Source organism: Anopheles gambiae, chromosome 2 (assembly GCF_943734735.2).
Source record: "Anopheles gambiae chromosome 2, idAnoGambNW_F1_1, whole genome shotgun sequence".
Taxonomy (NCBI): Eukaryota; Metazoa; Arthropoda; class Insecta; order Diptera; family Culicidae; genus Anopheles; species Anopheles gambiae.
In genome coordinates this window covers 23,244,157-23,261,362 of record NC_064601.1, presented here as the reverse complement: position 1 = coordinate 23,261,362, position 17,206 = coordinate 23,244,157, and the positions used below count along the sequence as shown (strand labels likewise).

The 17,206-nt window shown below is 48.2% G+C and overlaps 1 protein-coding gene across 9 annotated transcripts in view; it reads right to left on the bottom strand.

Annotated features, from left to right (window-relative positions):
* The window catches only part of LOC3290643 (probable WRKY transcription factor protein 1), a 138,139-nt gene extending 121,316 nt beyond the window's left edge, over window positions 1–16,823 (bottom strand). The window contains exons 1-2 of one of the 9 annotated variants that reach the window (XM_061652157.1): window positions 16,607–16,823; window positions 14,718–15,199 (exon numbers count right to left, since the gene is read on the bottom strand). The gene's annotated coding sequence lies outside the window, so the exon portion shown is untranslated. The remainder of the gene's footprint in view (window positions 1–14,717; window positions 15,200–16,606) is intronic. The other 8 variants (XM_061652156.1, XM_061652158.1, XM_061652159.1 and 5 more) reach the window with 8 other exon arrangements.
* Window positions 16,824–17,206: the final 383 nt, after the last annotated feature.

The following is a 17,206-nucleotide window of genomic DNA, read 5'->3' as shown; positions in this document are numbered from 1 at the left end:
GGATATCATACTAGACCCATTGGGGGCATTGGGCTTTGTAGTGAATCTTTATTCAATGTGACAGTAAAGGGCAGCTCCCTCGGTAGATTTGTCTCGCTCTGGCCAACACTGAAGTGACGATGAATTATTTCTGACACTAAAACGCGCGCACTTCAACTCCAACAGCACCCGCAGATAAAAACGAGAGCGCGACCATAATTGCGAACAAATTATACCACCTGTGCCGATTGGTCTTCTGCGTCCGTGGCACGCCATTGCTTCCCTCTTTTTTTTTGTTTTACGCTTTCTGCAACCGGCAAAGGTGTGCTGGAGCTGTGCGCGATGTTGTTGTTGTTTTTTACTCCCAAGCAGGACCGCTCAATTGATCAATAAAAAATGGCGCCCGAAAGCAGCACATGGCGAGGGAAAGGGGTCTCGGCTCTTTTGCGTGTTGAAAGGATTGTGTGTCGGGGCGATCAATTTGATCGCATGCCATTAAGCGCAATGATGCCCCGTCCAAATAATGAAGGTTGGCGTGCGACCGGACCACATATTTAATATTGACAAATCGTGATCCTCTCCCCAACCCGGACGCTCACTGCACAGTTCCGCGAGCTTCATTTGTAAACTTATGTTTCTTGCAGGCATGCCAAGGAAGCGAGGTAGAAGAGAAGCTGCTCCTATTGCACGAGGCCGGGGTGGTGAACAGCACGCAAACAAAATAAAGAAAAAAAAACGAACTGGAAAAACCTCGCACCGCGGACGCTCAGTTCAAAGGGAAGTGTAAGAAAATTATATCGTTAACCACTGCGCGCGATCGGGCAAAAACAAAGCGACCTTTCACAAAGTGCAAACATAGAGAAAAACTACCTTGTATACATCTAATAAGACAGAGCGCGCTCCGGAACCACCACCAAGACGACTACGCTTCCAGGAACGCGATGCCTGCTCGATGCATGAATGAAACGAATCAAACAAGATAACGAACAGCGCTGTGGAGAAGAAAGAAGGGAGAGAGAGAGCGGACAAAAAAACAGAAACTATAACAACCACATCTGATAGATCAGCGCGTCCGATTAGTACGCCGATACACACACACACACACACACACACACACACACACACACACACACACACACACACACAAGCATCCCATGATGGAAGGACCGCGACTCCGAGATGAAGAAATTAAATTCCCGACGCTTCGTTCTCATCATTCCAAGCCGTCGTCGTCGGTTGCAATCTGAACGTGGGGACAGCCGCCGCCGCCGGCTAGCGCGACGGTAAGAGATATCCGCGGTCATTCCTTCATTGTCCACTCGCACACGCTTCCCATGGTCACGGGGCAGGCTGCGTGTATGAGCGCGCGCCGATACGAAGGAGCAAACACGCGTGATCGTGTATCAGAAATAATCATAAAAAAGCCACCTTCTTCAAGGGAAAAAAAGCAATTTTTCAGCTCACACCCCAACTGATTGGCGTTTGGTGACTTGGGTATTTTTTTGAATGGAACACATTTTCCCCCCCGGCGGAGGTAAGCACACCAGTGAAACATCAGCAATCGGTCAAACTGCCATACCATATGACGTCGGCTCGTTGTTTCGGCGTCGATTCCGCCCAGAAAGAGAAAAGTCAATCAGAGTAGTGCGCACGCCACCACGTGAGACATGGGGAGGTATGTCCAGCCTGGCAGCTCTGAGAATTCCGTGTCAGTGTGCAGTGAGTTCCCATTGGCCTACATTGTGTGCCCTGGACAACCCTTGGCCGAAAACAATCAATTAATAGAAGGGCAGTTTTCCCACCTGCAAAGTCATTTCAGACTGGCACAAGACCGAACGAACCTTGTCTATCTCTACTCTATCGAAAGCCCTAAGTCTCGGCGTGTCTGGAGTTAGTGGCCAGAAGTTAGTGGAATTTTTAATTACTCCATCGGTGTCACCCAAACGCTAGTTTCTGATGGGCTAGAGACGAAGCAGCTAGACTTTAGCGAGTGATGGCTGCGAAAGAGGTTGAACGGTTTTAATTACGTGACACCGAAACAAACAAAAAAAAACCCTCCCCAAAGAGTTACGACCAGCAGAGCTCAACAAGACAAAAGTGGAAAAGTTAACTGGGAAGCTAAAAGCTAAATTGGAGAAATGAAGAAAAAAAAAAGCTGGATAATATAAACAGACTTCAAATTAAATTCCGAAAGCCTTGCGATGATGGTGGTGGTGGTAGTGGCGGCGAGTACACAGTGCGTTTGTGGCGTTCAGAAATAGCTTCAGAAAGATGCCTGCGGCAACGATCAGATGTCAGTGAAATTGCTTTCGACCTGGAAAATGGCTCTCCAAAACTGTCAAACAACACCGGCTCGACCGTGTGTCAATGGTTGGGAAAACCCCCCCTGATAATGGGCTCGAAATCGTGCCCAAGAATAAATATTTGCGCGCCCTTAAGCGACCACAAGCGGGAACAAGTGTTACAGGTGTGCATCTCTTAAAGTGGCCTCTTCATTGCGCTGCTTGAAAGGGCGCGTAGAGATAGCTTCAAATTCAAAACTCTTCTTCAAAACATACCGCCGCCGCCTCGTGTTGCTCCGGATGTAGCCTTCTCGCTCGCTTCGTTTGGTGTTTGGTTACGGCAAACACAGAGCCATTCCTTCACAGAGCCCGAGGCAATGAAAGAACAATGCAATCCCTTTACGCACCAAGCTCACGTCATAAAGGAAGGGGCCCAGAGACACAAGTGGGCGAGACGGCGGCACGGCGACTGTTTCTGAGGATCAATCGGCATCTTTGTTCCGCAATCGAGCCGGCTCATCTCGCACCTTCGGATAATGTACACGCACACTGGGTCAACGGGGCAGTTGTCCCGGAGAGGATGTTGCCAGTTGCCAGGTAAATCTCGACACTCGACAATCGTTCCCTTTTATCGCTCCGGCCGGCACGAGATGTTTGTACAACTTACTTTGGTGGAAAATTAACAAACCGCCGGTGCTTGGGTAGTGTTGCTGGAAGGGCGCTGCAGTAATCAGCAAGGCATAGACGAACGAATAGCTGAATCTTTCCACTTTACACCCTTCATTAGCCCAGGGCCGGCGATCAATGAAAATTCTGCATACCGTCGTACATTACAACCCACTATACACATACACCGCGAGAGAGGTTGTTAACCCCCCATGGTGGTGGTGCCCAGCAAACATGTGAAAATAGGAAACCGTGTCCTCCAATTACTGCGAGGGTCGGACGCAGTGATGTAGCAGAAATAAAAAGCAAGTGCTACTTGTTCATCCCACACCGATCATCCCCTGGACCTGGTGCTGATTACAGCACCAACAGCCATCAACGGTGTGCTGTTGTTGTGGTGTAGCGCTAACCAACCGGGGTAGAAATATTGGCACTCAATTAAAATTATCCTCCCATTCAGCACTGGACGAGTGGCCGAGGTTGAAACAAAATCCACCATATCATTAGACCTACTCCTACTTCCCCCTCAGTGCCGTGCTGGTACATGTGCTAATGGCGTACGTTGGGCAGTGAAAACCGCTATCAGAGAGAGACAGGGATATGATGTTTGTATTTACCTAACCCCAACAACGAGCACTAATCAATCAGCTCAAATCACCAGAGAGAGAGTATTCCACTAGTTTCTAGCTCATTGCACAGTTGAAAAATAAAGCCCAACCGAATGATGAAGTGGTTTTCTACCAGTGCACGTCTATAGAAAGCTTTCCCAGTTGTAGCATAAAGCTTCGTCCTCTAGTCTCACTAGCTCGTGGAAAATGCAGGACGCGAGACAGACGTGAGGAAGGAAATGAACCTCCAACGCCGCCAACTGCCGTTGGCAAGTGTTGCCATTCTGTCACACCAAAACAAACAACGCGAACCTTACCCGTGTGGCAGGTCAGGGGTGAAGGATTCCGACATATGCACCCGTTCCGGGGAGGTGTATCCAATGGTCGAGCATTGGAGCAGGATATAAAGCAAAGCTGTTCTTCAACCCAGCTAGGTATATACAAAGGTTCTGCTGCTGCTCACTCGTTACCGTTCTAACGCCATCAGAAGTGGCGATATGTATCGTGTGCACCCCACGCGGATTGCCCAGCTTCGATCAATATTCATATTCATCCGCGGTGACGACCAGGAACAGCAACTTCGCCGCCACTAAATGGACATTTTTTCCCCCCAGACACTCATTTCAAACATCCATCATGCAGCCAGACAACAAACACACCACGCTTTTTCGATACGCCACCGCGTATGTAGTTCGCTGCCGCTGTGGATCGATGGTTCCCTAGGGGATTCATTACTGCCACAGGCTGGACGAACAACACTACACCATACAATATTGCCATTTTCCAAAAGCGGAGCAAAAGGCCGACATTTTGAAAAACACAGTTGTACAAAAACGTGCAAACATCATTAAACGCGGTTATTTGTGGCACCGAGAGACATTCGGAGGGACAGCCGGAATAACCCTTGAGCAACTAAAATACCCCAAAACTCAAACCTACCCAAAAATTGTTCGACCCGAAATGAATTTCTTCGACAACTTCCGCCAGGGGAAAAAACAGTTTCACTTCACTGATTCTACCACCAACCAGCCACGCGCTTTGATGTACACCACAGCCTCGCGGTCAGGCAGGCAGGCAGGCAGCGCCAGAAAAACGACGGTAAAGAAGGAGCAACCTTTTTCTCGTGTCTGATTCTCTGCTCGATTGCGGTGAGTAAAAATTGTTCAGAGACCAACCAACAATCGGCGACCGAAACCGGGCGACCAACCGAGTGCTTGTTGTTTGTTGGCCGGGTTCCGGCTGCCCGCCGTCGCTTGTAAAAGGGCCCGCTTTGCTCGCCTGAATGGACCTGTTTTACTCCAAAGTAGATAGATACTTAAACGGACGAAACACGGGCAAACGAAAAAAAAATCGAAGTCCCGCACACTCCAAACTGAGTTGTATAAGAGAGGAGAACCCCGAATGGAAAAGATCCGTATCAATCGGAAATGTACCATAAGCAACAAGTCCTTTTTGTTTGGTGCTTTCTTCGGTTGGAAGGATCTTTTTTTATTTGGCTCCCCTCGAGAGACTTGCTACTTGCAGAAAAGCCCACCCAGCATCAGGACACTTCCTCACTGCTTTTTGCTTTCCCTTCTTGCTGACAGATGTTTTATCGGATCTTCCAAAGGTTCCACACGTCGACGGGCGACTTCCGGGACGGGGGCAGGCACACCAACAAAACCCAACTCGTCCAGGAGGTTCGCGGTCGGTGAATCAACTGGTCGGCGATTCTCTGGTTGAGGCGGCGGCAGCAGGCGAATACAAACTACACGCCACCAAACTGCGCTTAACTTTCTGCTGCCCGCTACTTCCCGCCGGAAACATCGGAACATTACCGGAATCAAGGTACCGTGTACAAATGCGACCTCAGCAACACATCGTTGTGCGGTACCACAGGAGAGAACGGGTGAGTGAGAGGTCCAGTGAGGTCTAAGAGATTCGCAAACGAACGAGCAAATAACCAGCCCAATCCTTCTTCCTCAAAGTGAGGGCCGCGTGGCCGCCACCACTCCAGGAGTCATCCGTCCCACTCTGGGTAGAAAGTTGGCAAGAAAGTTTTCTCTATTTCCCCTTCCCAAAAGGGACGATATGGCAAGGGATGCAAAGGGAGTAGATGAAGTAAGACGTACAGAAAAAAGCTGCTTTATAACACTCGCTTACCCTTCTCATCCTCTCTCGCTCTCCTCTCCCCTCTCGTACTTCCTCCGCAGTTTTGCCCTCAACAGGGGAGTTGCACAACATTTTTCCGTCTGAATGGAAAACAAATTGAAAACGTCAAAGTTTTGCACGGTGAAAGATCGCCTGCTGCCGGGAGGGTTTCGGGGGACATTACCCTTTCAGCCCGCCCGCGCTGTGTAGACATCAGAGTATGTGTGTTTGTTTGTGTGAAAAGCTGCTCTTGTTAAAGCAGCAGCTGCAAACAAAAAAAGAGTAAGCACACGTGTACCGAACGGATTTAGGAGCAACTTTAATATCACATCTCCTCCCCAGGCTCTTACGCGAATATACGTACACGTAATTTTAAAGAGGAAAATCTAGCAGCAGAAGGAGCATATACGATATCAGTTGCCGCCGTTAAGTGGGAATTAGTGGAAAAGCCCCTTTTGTTCTATGCTTCCGAACGGGGACCGTTACCGATTATCCCAGCGACGACAACCAAAGTCGGTAGAAAAATCGATACTTTTAAAGCCCTGCCCTGTTTGTACCTGTGTCGTTGGCCGTCTACGTACAGCATGCAAAAAGTGGGAATCGTGTGGTGGAATAGCTGAAGCAATTGCGTCACCGAAGCAGCTCGAGGAAAAATGGGGGAAAAAAACAGTGGAAAAAGTCCTCATTTACACCCGCGACCTGAGAGAGATGATCTTGACGGTTCGGTGATTTGACTGAGGCGTGGTGGTGTAAACACACACACACACTTTCAACTCACACATACGCACGCAAACGATCAACATCATCCATTCCCCTTCTTTTCTTTTGCGGCCGACAGGTGTGCGGCGCGAACGATGGGCAGGAAAAGTGGCTGGAGAGTTTTTCCGCGCGAACCAAAGCGAACTGTTGCTCACAAAAGCTTTCGACAAGTGGATGCGAGTGTAAATGTGAATGAACCACACGAACCAGCAGACCCTTCACGGGGTACAGTTTTCCTTTCCGTGCTTTTCCCACCTCTCACGCGCTTTGTGGTTCAACCGTTGCGGTGTTGAAGGGGGAAAAAAGGGCGCAGAAAAGTGTTACTTTTATTTCCACGACTTCTTGTACCGTGCGTGGCTGATGCTGGCTTTTTCCAGCCCACAACCACAGCCACCGCGCTGAACGAGGATGTGTTTCACCCTCTGTGTGTGTGTGGCATTGTGGTTGACGCGTGGTGGGGAAATCGTGTACGTTTCCTTCACATTTCCGTTTGTGGTAGGATGAATAACGCATAAGGAGGAAAAAAAAAAAGAACGGAACAGCTCACCCACACACCAATCCTTTCCTTCACAGCTCTTCAGGTTGCACTTTTGGTGCAGTTTTCGTTGCCAAAGCCTTTCCAGTACTGCTTTGTCTATTTTTTGCATTAGCAAAGCATCGCATATCTCTGTTTACTTCACAAATAATGAAACAAAGCTTAAGTGCTTTTTGGTAGCTAAACGCATGGAGCCGTACGATGGCTTCAACTGCTCATCAAAGTTTGCTCAAAACAGCAAAGCTTTGAATGCAAACAGATCTCCCTCGCCATCACATGGCACAATTGGTCGATTCTTTCACAGTGTGCAGCAAACGGAATGTGTGTTTTCGTCGATATTTTATAGCCCTAAAACATCCCTGCTTTGGTGCTTCTCTGTCTGTGGATAAGGATAAACACCAAGCGGACATGTTCTTTGCCATGCCAAAGCAGCCGTATTGTTGTCAAAATGGATTTAAGAAAAAAAAAAAAAGGTTGAATTTCAAATGCTTGCATTACGAATTTTAATCCATTTTTTATTCACCCTGAACGCTTCTGGCTCTGTGTGTTGGTGTGAGCGGGGTGTTTTATTCAGTTCAGTCTGACTGGGCAATCTGAAGGATCAACGCTTCAATCGATTCAAGCAACAAGCAAGCATTCGTCCCCTCTGCTAGTCTCCGGTCCGTCCGGACTCGACCGACTCGCATAAAACATTGATCCTGGCGGTCTTCTCCCCCAAACGAACGGGACAACACCACCATAAAACTTTCAACCAGCAGTCTCACTCTCGGTCTAACCGCAAGCTTCCGAAACCGCATCGCAACACCACCACCACACACAAACACACACCAAACACACGAGGAGATCCGGGATTGGGGTAGTAGTTTATTTGCAAGAATTTCCCAGGCTCTCGTTACAAGTAGGTCAGTTGTACCGATGCCTAACATCCGTGGAAGATGCGGAGAGTGAAGATGGAATCTTTCAGCAATTTATCTAAAACATGACAACAGTAGCTATTTGTGGCTGTTTGGGTGTGTGTGTGCCTTCAAGCAGAATGAAGTGTGTTTGCACATTATCGTGCTTTATGTGTTTGCGTACGTTACCTAAGAATTTATGCTAAGAATGTAATTTTTCGTTCCAGAAGATGTAGAAAGTTACAACTTTTACCAGTCAGTCTCATTCCCTTGTCCAGAAGATTTATCACTTTTGCTCTCTCTCTCTCTCTCTCTCTCTCTCTCTCTCTCTCTCTCTCTCTCTCTCTCTCTCTCTCTCTCTCTTTCTCTCTCTTTCTCTGTCCCGCGGAATGAATGTGAAAAGTCATTTTACCCTTTGCACAAGCGGCAAATGTATGCAAAACCGAGAGCATCATAATCCGAATCATCATTATCACACACACACACAGCAGGGAGTGGGACTCCCATCTTTTTTATCAATCCTTTTTGTTCTACTGCCTCTTCGCTACCCCCCTTTTCTTCCACCAACCGCCTCCATTCGGGTTGTACTACGGGTTTCTCGGCCACTCTAATTAGTGCGGTTTTGTTGCAACTCGCGCTCGCTCGCTCTCTTTGCAGCTCACTCCACCCGTTCCAGGGCAACGCTTGAGCCGGCCAGCTCACCGCCAGCTCATGTGACGGCACCGCGGTGCGCTCATTTCAAACCCCGTCCCGTCGACTGGGGCGAGAGCACAATCGGGTATCAAATCGCAAGTACGGCCAACATTCGCGCGCAATGGTACGGGTGCGCGCAGCAATGGAGAAGCCATCGACCGAAGGTAATTTTGCAGCCATTTAGGGGCCGAAAGGCTAATGACAATGATGATGATGATGATGATGATGCACCGAGAGCCGGTGAAAAGTCGGAGAGAAAATGCGGGAATGCGAAATGGAAAAGACCTGACCTGAAACTGGACCGGATGTTACCGGCCAGATCCTCTCCCCTTTTGCCTCTGTTGCCATTTTGCCGGATGATTCCGGAACACACGCACACACACACGAAAGCCGAAGTTCATTAGCTTATTTGCATTTGCGAACGAGGCGCATGATGATGAGATGACGTCCACTAGGGTCCACCCCGCCTAGTGTCATGGGGAGACAATGAGGCGACGCATTAGTCATCGCCAGGGTGCACACTCTCCTACGGGGAGTACTGGTAGTAGTAGTAAATGTCCCCTGGTCGGTCAGGGTGTGTGTCCTTCACAAGCGTTTCACTGAAAAGGATTAAATTAAATTCTACCATAACCACCAGAGATTCATGATAGTCACGGGGAGGGTAGAACACATCCATCTCTCTTTCCCTCTCTCTCTATCTCCGTCTCTTTGGAGTATGTGTGCACGCTTTGGCATCTTCATTTACAAAACAATAAACCGATGGAGCAACACCACTTTTCCCACGGCTTTTCCCGTGGGTGTGCGTGGCTAACGCGAACAATATTAATCCCTTTTCTGCCACCCTGAAACTACAGCACACAGCACAGGCCAATGCATAATGCAACGAAAGTGCACGGAGGTGGGTGCACTTCCGGCGGGTGCGGGCGATTTATTTGCACCTGTTGTGTTGGCGGGGCCGCTGTTCAGGGGGAGGAAAACACGGCAAAAATAATTCTGTTTACAGATCAACCGTTCAATTACAACCGGGCGTTAAGCTGCGCCCGATCGGTTGATTGATTTTTCCCAGCAAAAGAGAAAATCACTCGAATAGCGTGCCATAAATATTGACCCCGTTCGAAGGGAGTAGTAGGTAGTTCAGAAATCGCGTTGTGTATTGATTTTTGCACACAAATCTGCATCGAGTGTGTTCAGTTATTGGCAAACAAATTAAAAAATAAACAAACATTGTTGACTAAATTGGTAGCAGCAGCGCTGAAACCGGATAAATAATTCTTTTGCACGACACCTCTGAACGGATGTCACGACACTTCTACATGTTTGAAGTGCATATTTGTAAGTGTCTGTTTAAAAATCAATATTCTACGGCAAAGATGCGACTGCTTGTGCACCAACCTACTCGTAAAAGCTCGCTCTTCCACTCTAATCTAGCCTTCTTAACCTAAATGCAAAATTCGACCCAAAAAAAAAAAAAGAACTGAGACGTGTCTGACACCGAAAGCGCCCATCCTTGGCTGGGTGGCAGGGATTAGCTCGCATTTGCACCGCAACACACCGTGGCAATTATTTCGCATCATAAATCCCACGCACCGACCGCCCATTAGAAGAAGAGCAGCACTAGCAGAAAACAGGCAGAAAAAAGACACATTGAAAAGCGTTAAGGATCTCGACGCGGCTGCTAAGCCCTACGCTTTCCCGTTTTTTTCCAACTGGATGGCTCATAAATTTCCTCAGAATGGAAAACACCAGACACCAGCAGAGATCTTTCTATTTTCTTTCTGTTTTTTTTTTGCTTTGCTTTCCTTGCAGCTTTTGGTAGTCCAATTCTGTTGCTTCGTTTCTGCTCTAATAAACGAGGCAAAACGGGAGTGGAAAAACAAAACTCCAGCGACAGAAACGGAACAGAACGATCGTGGTGGCGTTATCAAGATGCAATGAATCTTCGCGCGATTCTTCCATCCCTCAACAACGCTGTTCCCGTTCTCACTGGTCAGGATGACGGTGCGGAGGCGCGCGCAACAATGTTGGTGCGCCTTGGCCCCACGGACCCGGAAACCCACAGATCCCGGTTGATGATGACACGCCGTGATCAGACCACAGGAGAGAAGCGTTTAAAAATCCAAAAAAAATGATTATCGGATGACACACGGGAGAGTTTTTTCCTGCGTTCCGTGCTAAAGCTGGATGCTTCTCCAGCAAAACCAAAGGCTTCATATTGTACCGCGTCCCATATATGGCGAATTGGAAGCGATTAGAACATCCACCAGGAACTCACAAGCCGGAGCAATCAGGAAGCTTCCCGCGTCGTGTGCTTTTTTGTGTGCTTTATTAAATTCGACCACCCAACCTCGAAATCCCTCTAAATAAAAACCATGATTCACAAAAGCAGCGCGCACTGGAAACCAAGACAGACACGATGCAACTTTAGCACTCTACTGAAAAAGCAGCCAAAATAAAGCTGCCTTCAAAAAAGTGCCATAAATAATGCAAGAGCATAAATGTGTCGCGGGGCGTGTGAGCTTCTTCGACTTTGCATGCGGTCGAGAGGCAGCCGGGTGGTGGTTGGAAGGTGACTGCAAGTTGTGTGGTTTCCTCCTCCAGTGTTGCTCAGGAAGAGCAGCAAGAATGCCGCCTCCCGTTTATGCCGCGTCCGGAAGCGGTGGCAGCTGAGTCTCGGGGAGCCGGTACCCGTGGGTTTGAGCAAAGTTTGGTTTTATGACCTTGTTACAGAAACAGCAAGCCCACAACCTACGCACATATCATCCCTCGCTTGTCCACTGGCGCTGTACCACCACCGAGACAGAGAGAGAGAGACCTCATCATGCCGGACGGATAAAGAGGGACAACGAGTGGCTCGTTCAATTCATACTTGATGAGACGGCAAAGGAAGACGAAGCAGAGGGAAATTTGTCTTTAACTTTTCCACCGAATGTGCAAAGATGCATGCTGCAAAAAAAACCCCAATTTCGGGAGTTTGACGGCAGTTTTATGAGCTTTTTGAATGCGCTGGAAGGCCGCTGTTCGGCCCAAACGTGATTGTAAGATAAAATGATTGCACTTTGGTGAAGAAAATGCGCTAACACAACACACAACAGACGTCAAAACTCGTGCTGATGTTGGCATGAAGAAAGTTTAGCGCGGATCAATTTACAGCGGCTTCCTTGCCCCGCACGGAAGGTATGGCATTACACAGACGCCTTTTTTTCGAGCCGGGAAGATATCTGTCTCTCCATTCTCTATCCCCTCAATACCGCAACGCTCATCCCCTCCCCCCCCCCCCCCCCCCCCCCATCGATGCGCCATTACTCATCTTTCATCTTCCACCAGAAATGATCGTGTGTGGGATCTGTTCCACTATCTCTCCCAAGCGCACCGGGGCTCAAGGTAAAGATCAGTTCAGCGACGAAAACATGATACACACGTCACGGCATCTTCACCCGGTTGGTCCTTCCTCCTCTCGCGTGCCTTGTTTCCTGATGTGGGTTCTTTTTTTTTCTGTGGTGCAAGAAAATCTTCTCAGCTGTACTTCAACTCCGAAAAACCACAAGCCTCCTTTCTCCGTGCGCTCGCGGTTGGGCCCGGTATTCAACAAGCAAAAACCCGGCGAGAGCTCTAGTTTCGTTCCACAGCACACTCCGGCTGGTTTGTGGTGGGGTACACCGACTCTCGACTGTTGCCTACAAAGCCTGCTGCCCCAGAACGGCTGGAAAATACCAAAAATACACCAAGTGGGTAGGAAACTTTTCCAATCCAACGGAAAGCGGACAAAAGCCGCCATGGGCTAAACTGCAGGGCGGGAGAATCGTGTGGTTACACACGCGCCTACCCCCAGTGCGGCGATAATGAACGATAAATTATCGATGCAAAGGAAGAAGATACGACGGGGCCTACGGTACCTCGCAAGCGAACGAGGCAGTGTGTCTAGGATTTTCGGACGAATAACATCATAAAACCATCCCCTTGGAAGGTGGAAATTTTATCCCATAGATTAAATTGGGAAAGTTTGCCATAATGGAAACGCTGTGGGGTATTTTTCAGCGTACTTTATTAGGCAAACTACATTAAAGCGCCTACATTTCCATAGTGTTAGGCGCTATAACCACCATTGCTGCACCTACGATGCAATGTCGCTATATAATTGATTTCCTCCTTGGTGGGTGTGGTGGAATACGATGCCAAAAAACCAGGACCATTTTGCAACAAATGCTCTCGTCCTAGACCCCTTACACCCCCCCCCCCCCCTATAATAACATAAAAATCGATTTGTAAAGGACCTCTCTTCGCTGTCTCCGGCTTTCCGATCCACTTCCGAGGCGAGATAAATTTAAATAAATTGCAATTTATAGAGCACTTTTGCCAGCACTTTGCATACCTTTTTTTGTTGCTATTTTGTTTCGTTATTGTTTATCTTTTGGGATGCTTGGGAAGAATGGGGCGACGAAGGCATACAACACAATGTGTTGCCGCATTGCTAAAATAGAGCAAAAGCAGCAGCAGCTTCTCTCGGCCTCCATAAAATCCACACAAGCGGGACACAACACCATGAATATATGATTTGTCGTCCGTGCTTTGGTTTTTTTTTTTCGTTTGTTTGCTGCTTCTATTTCTCTCCACCTCGTTTGTGTGGTTTGAGCCGCACGAAAAACATGTTGCTGATGTAGCCGTGTGTGCCGAAAAAACCACGCTGTGGTGTGAGGGGCGCTGAATTTATGCTGACTATTTACGACCTCTGCTCGCGGTGCGCCATTGTAGGTCCCATGTTTTCCGGCGGTACGCACTTACCGAGTGATGAGTGAAATTGTTTCACATCATCACAACATAAATGATTCGATTAAGGTTTCACCATTAAGGGGGGTGGTGCGTGTGGGTGTAGGCTGTGTCCATGCCCAGCCCGACTGGGCCAGTGCCATTCCACCGAGCAATAATATGGCACGAGCATTGGCAGGAATGAATTGGTGTACCGAAATGTGTCCCCATTATGCAGCTGCACTGCAAACTGCAACACTGGGTGGAATGTGGGCAGCAAGCGACCAGAGACACACACACGCACCGAGTGAAGCAAAATGAAAAAAAAAACTCGTCACAAACACAAAACTAAAACCCCCGCCCGTAGGAGATGCGGCAGCGGGAAGGTCAGCATAAAAAATGGCTGCAAGCATACGCACACGCATGCACGCGCAATGACACGCTGGACTAGTTTTTTTATTTTTATTTTTTTATGGCCTTGTTCTACCCACCTATTCCCGTTGCAAAATGGTCCCCCTCTGCCAAGCTCTTCCCGCATCACACAGCGACGAACCGAGAAGGCAGCAGCAGCAGCAGCCTGGTTGCGATAAAAATGCGACCCAAGCGTGTACAAAATAACTGCACCCGAATAGCGCGAGAGGATGTTTATGATGATGCTGCTGATGCAGAGGGGATTGGGAGGAGGTGGAGGAGCCGGCAAAGGCCCGGTTTGGTCTGCGGTGCAATGGACGAGTGCTACTGTGCGTATGATACGGCACACGATGTTAATCAGCACCGGGCGCACACCAACGATGACGTGATGCACAAACGCACAAGTGCGCCACACACACACACACACACACACACACACACACACACACACACAATGCGGATCTCGTGGCTGGTATGCGTGTGGCACCCCCTCCGGCCCCCTCGGAGGGAGCCGTTCCGTCGTTACGCACCAGCATAAACGCACCCCCGGTAAAGGCCGGCAAATATTAAGCAACAAAATGCAAAACACACACACACACACTCTCTGTCTCGCTCAGTGTTTTGTGTAGCAATTGCAGATTGCTACGAATGGTGCTTGCTCGGGGTGGCCGCGGTGGGGTGAGCGCTTTCAAATTACTTTCCGCAATACTTGTCCGTTGCTTTATTTTTAAAAAAATTGTAGAGCACTTCGATAAAAATGCTTGGCAAAGCATGCATAACTACACACGAATAATAATAAACGAGCCGTCAAACGCTAGTGCACGCGTGTCTAGGAAGCGCGAGCAAAACCCTGTGCAATGACGTGTTTTGGTCCTTCGAGCCGGAGGTTACACTCATTTGTTTGTGCTTCGTGGCTTACGTTCTGGAGTTTGGCAATCTCCGAACTGGGATTCGGGTTCGTGTTTTAGTTGAACAAATTCCCTTCCCAACTTTAAGATACATTTGCTTTCAAACTTACAGTTTTGTTTGTCTCCTAATGTTATCGATGTATTTTTAGTGTAGATAAAATTGGCGAAACCCACAACTCGGGTCGCTTCGACGTTAACCACACGTTGATGTGATTGTTGGCTACTGCTGTTTGGGCTTTACCGGTGAATCGATAGCAAGCAGAAGCTCAGCAGCCACTGTAATTATGCTGTCACACGCACACACTCGTTTTTCGCTCCTGTCACTGTGAATTTACACTGTTGCTTTTTGGAACACATGAAAGTGGATTTCAATCACTAACGCTTGTTGCTGGAGCGTTGTTTTGGGCCTCAAAAAACAAATCGCTTGGTTTTGTACGCTTACTTCAACACTTTATTATTATTATTTTTTTTTTGTACACGTAAATGACACCAACTGTTGTAGAACACTGATTAGCGAAAGGGTGTACATAGAACAGAACCAGTGCAAAACTATAAAAAATCTAGTAGTAGAAAGTAGTAGAGTAGAGGAAAACTAAAATTTTCATTAAATTGCACCACAACAACACAACACATGGGACGACAAAACTGGACAATAGTAAGAAAACCAAAAACAATACACATATACACTCAACACACACACATACAAAGGACATTTAAAAACAAGTGAACACAAAACCACACAATCATGACCAACAAAAAAACACATAACTTGGCATACAAAAGCGGATAAAAACGATAAAATAATCAGCTTGAACATATCACCAAGGGAAATTCCGCAAAACTGAGAACGACAAACCGTAACACACAGATGCGGGGCACAAGCACACGCAAAACAGGACACAATCCAGTGGTGGTGGTGGTGGTGGTGGTTCTGCCGGCATTTTCGTTTTGTACTCTTGTTTAGGATTTACCACTTTTGTCGCACTCGTGTGGAGCGCAAACACGACCGAACATGTGTGGTACGGCTGCTGCTGCTGCTACTACAGCCGTTGTTGTGCCGCTGCATGGTTTTTACCCGTAGGCATGTGGGAAAACCACCATATCCCGTGTACAGGAGCGGCGTTCGAGCTTTTCCCAGTATCCCACACACAATGTATACACACACCACCAACACACAGGCATGCATTCACGTACACACACACACACACACCTACAAGACCCGGCTGGCTAGTCTGGCAGCAGGTGGAAAAGTAGCGATAAGGAAATTCAATTCAACCAACTTGATTTTCCACCATCCGGTGAAATCCGTTCGTAGTCGAGCGCGCCACCACCGCACCACGTGGAAAGGAGCTTTTTCTACCGTTCGCCTGCTGCCTTCCACAATGCAGTGGCAGCAGCAGCAGCGGCGGAAAACTTCATTGATTTTCTTGCTCGCTACACGCTTTTCCACCCCGTTTTAGCCTCGCGTCCCAAACTTCACAACAGTTGCCCTTCGTCGCCGTATCGTCGTTTAGTTGCCATGGCGATAGACTGAGCCTGCGGTAGAGTAAGGGTGAGGCGCGTCTTTTGGAGGATTATTTCCACCAGAGAAGCCCGGAATGTCCGGCACAAACATACACACACACGCACACACACACACACGAGGTTCAACCAACCACACCCGATTTTACGCTCTTCTGAGCTGTTTGGAAAACTGTTTACTTCTTCGTTTATTTACGGAACCTCGCGCAAGAGCGGAGGCATGCGAAACGTGTTTATAGGAAAACACCGGGCAAAGGCTTCCCTTTCGATTGCTTTCAATTGTGGGTTTGGACTGTAGCAGCACACACTGTTTTTTTTTGCTTTTTCTGCCGGAATTTATAACGAATAAAATGAAAGCGTTTCTTTTCTTCACTTCTGCACCTTGTAACTTTTATTGACGCCGAACACGTTTGTGCTACCACGGCTCACAGTAAGCAGTTATAGATTTGGTGCACGGTTAAAGAATCACTTTACTCACACTGTATGGTTCTTCTCCTCAGTATAATGTGCACTTTTTCATACAACACGCACTATCGAACCGTACCGCTCCAACTGAAGGATGCGCATAAAACTCTCCAGTGTGTACACGCACGAGAGACCGCTTGCTTGCCTTCCGAAAAACTCGCCCGGGAACGCACGTAGCACACCCTTCCCGTTCGACCGCTAGACGACAAATGCTGCCGGGATGAACACCGGTGCGCTCACGAATCATGGCGCGGCATGAACACTACACCCGAGCGCGCGGATCGAGCTGCGGACTCGGGTGAACGGGACGATGCGTTCGGGTTTTGCGTGAATCGCAGCATGTGCAGCCGCCGCAGCAAGCAGCCCCGGTGTTTCGGTAGAAAATTCATGTGCGATGCGGTGCGTGAGTGTTGTACCGGGTATTTGACAGGGAGTTTTGGGCAAAATATGTCTAGAGGCGGCAAAGCAACGATGTTAGCTTCAGGTGCTGAACTCTAAATGAATGGCATCGTGGCGGCGATTGCACTGTTTTGTAGCTTATTTCATCTATATTTTGTTGTGAACGAGCTTTAGAAGAAAAGAACATTAAAAAAAAAACATGATAATTATTGTA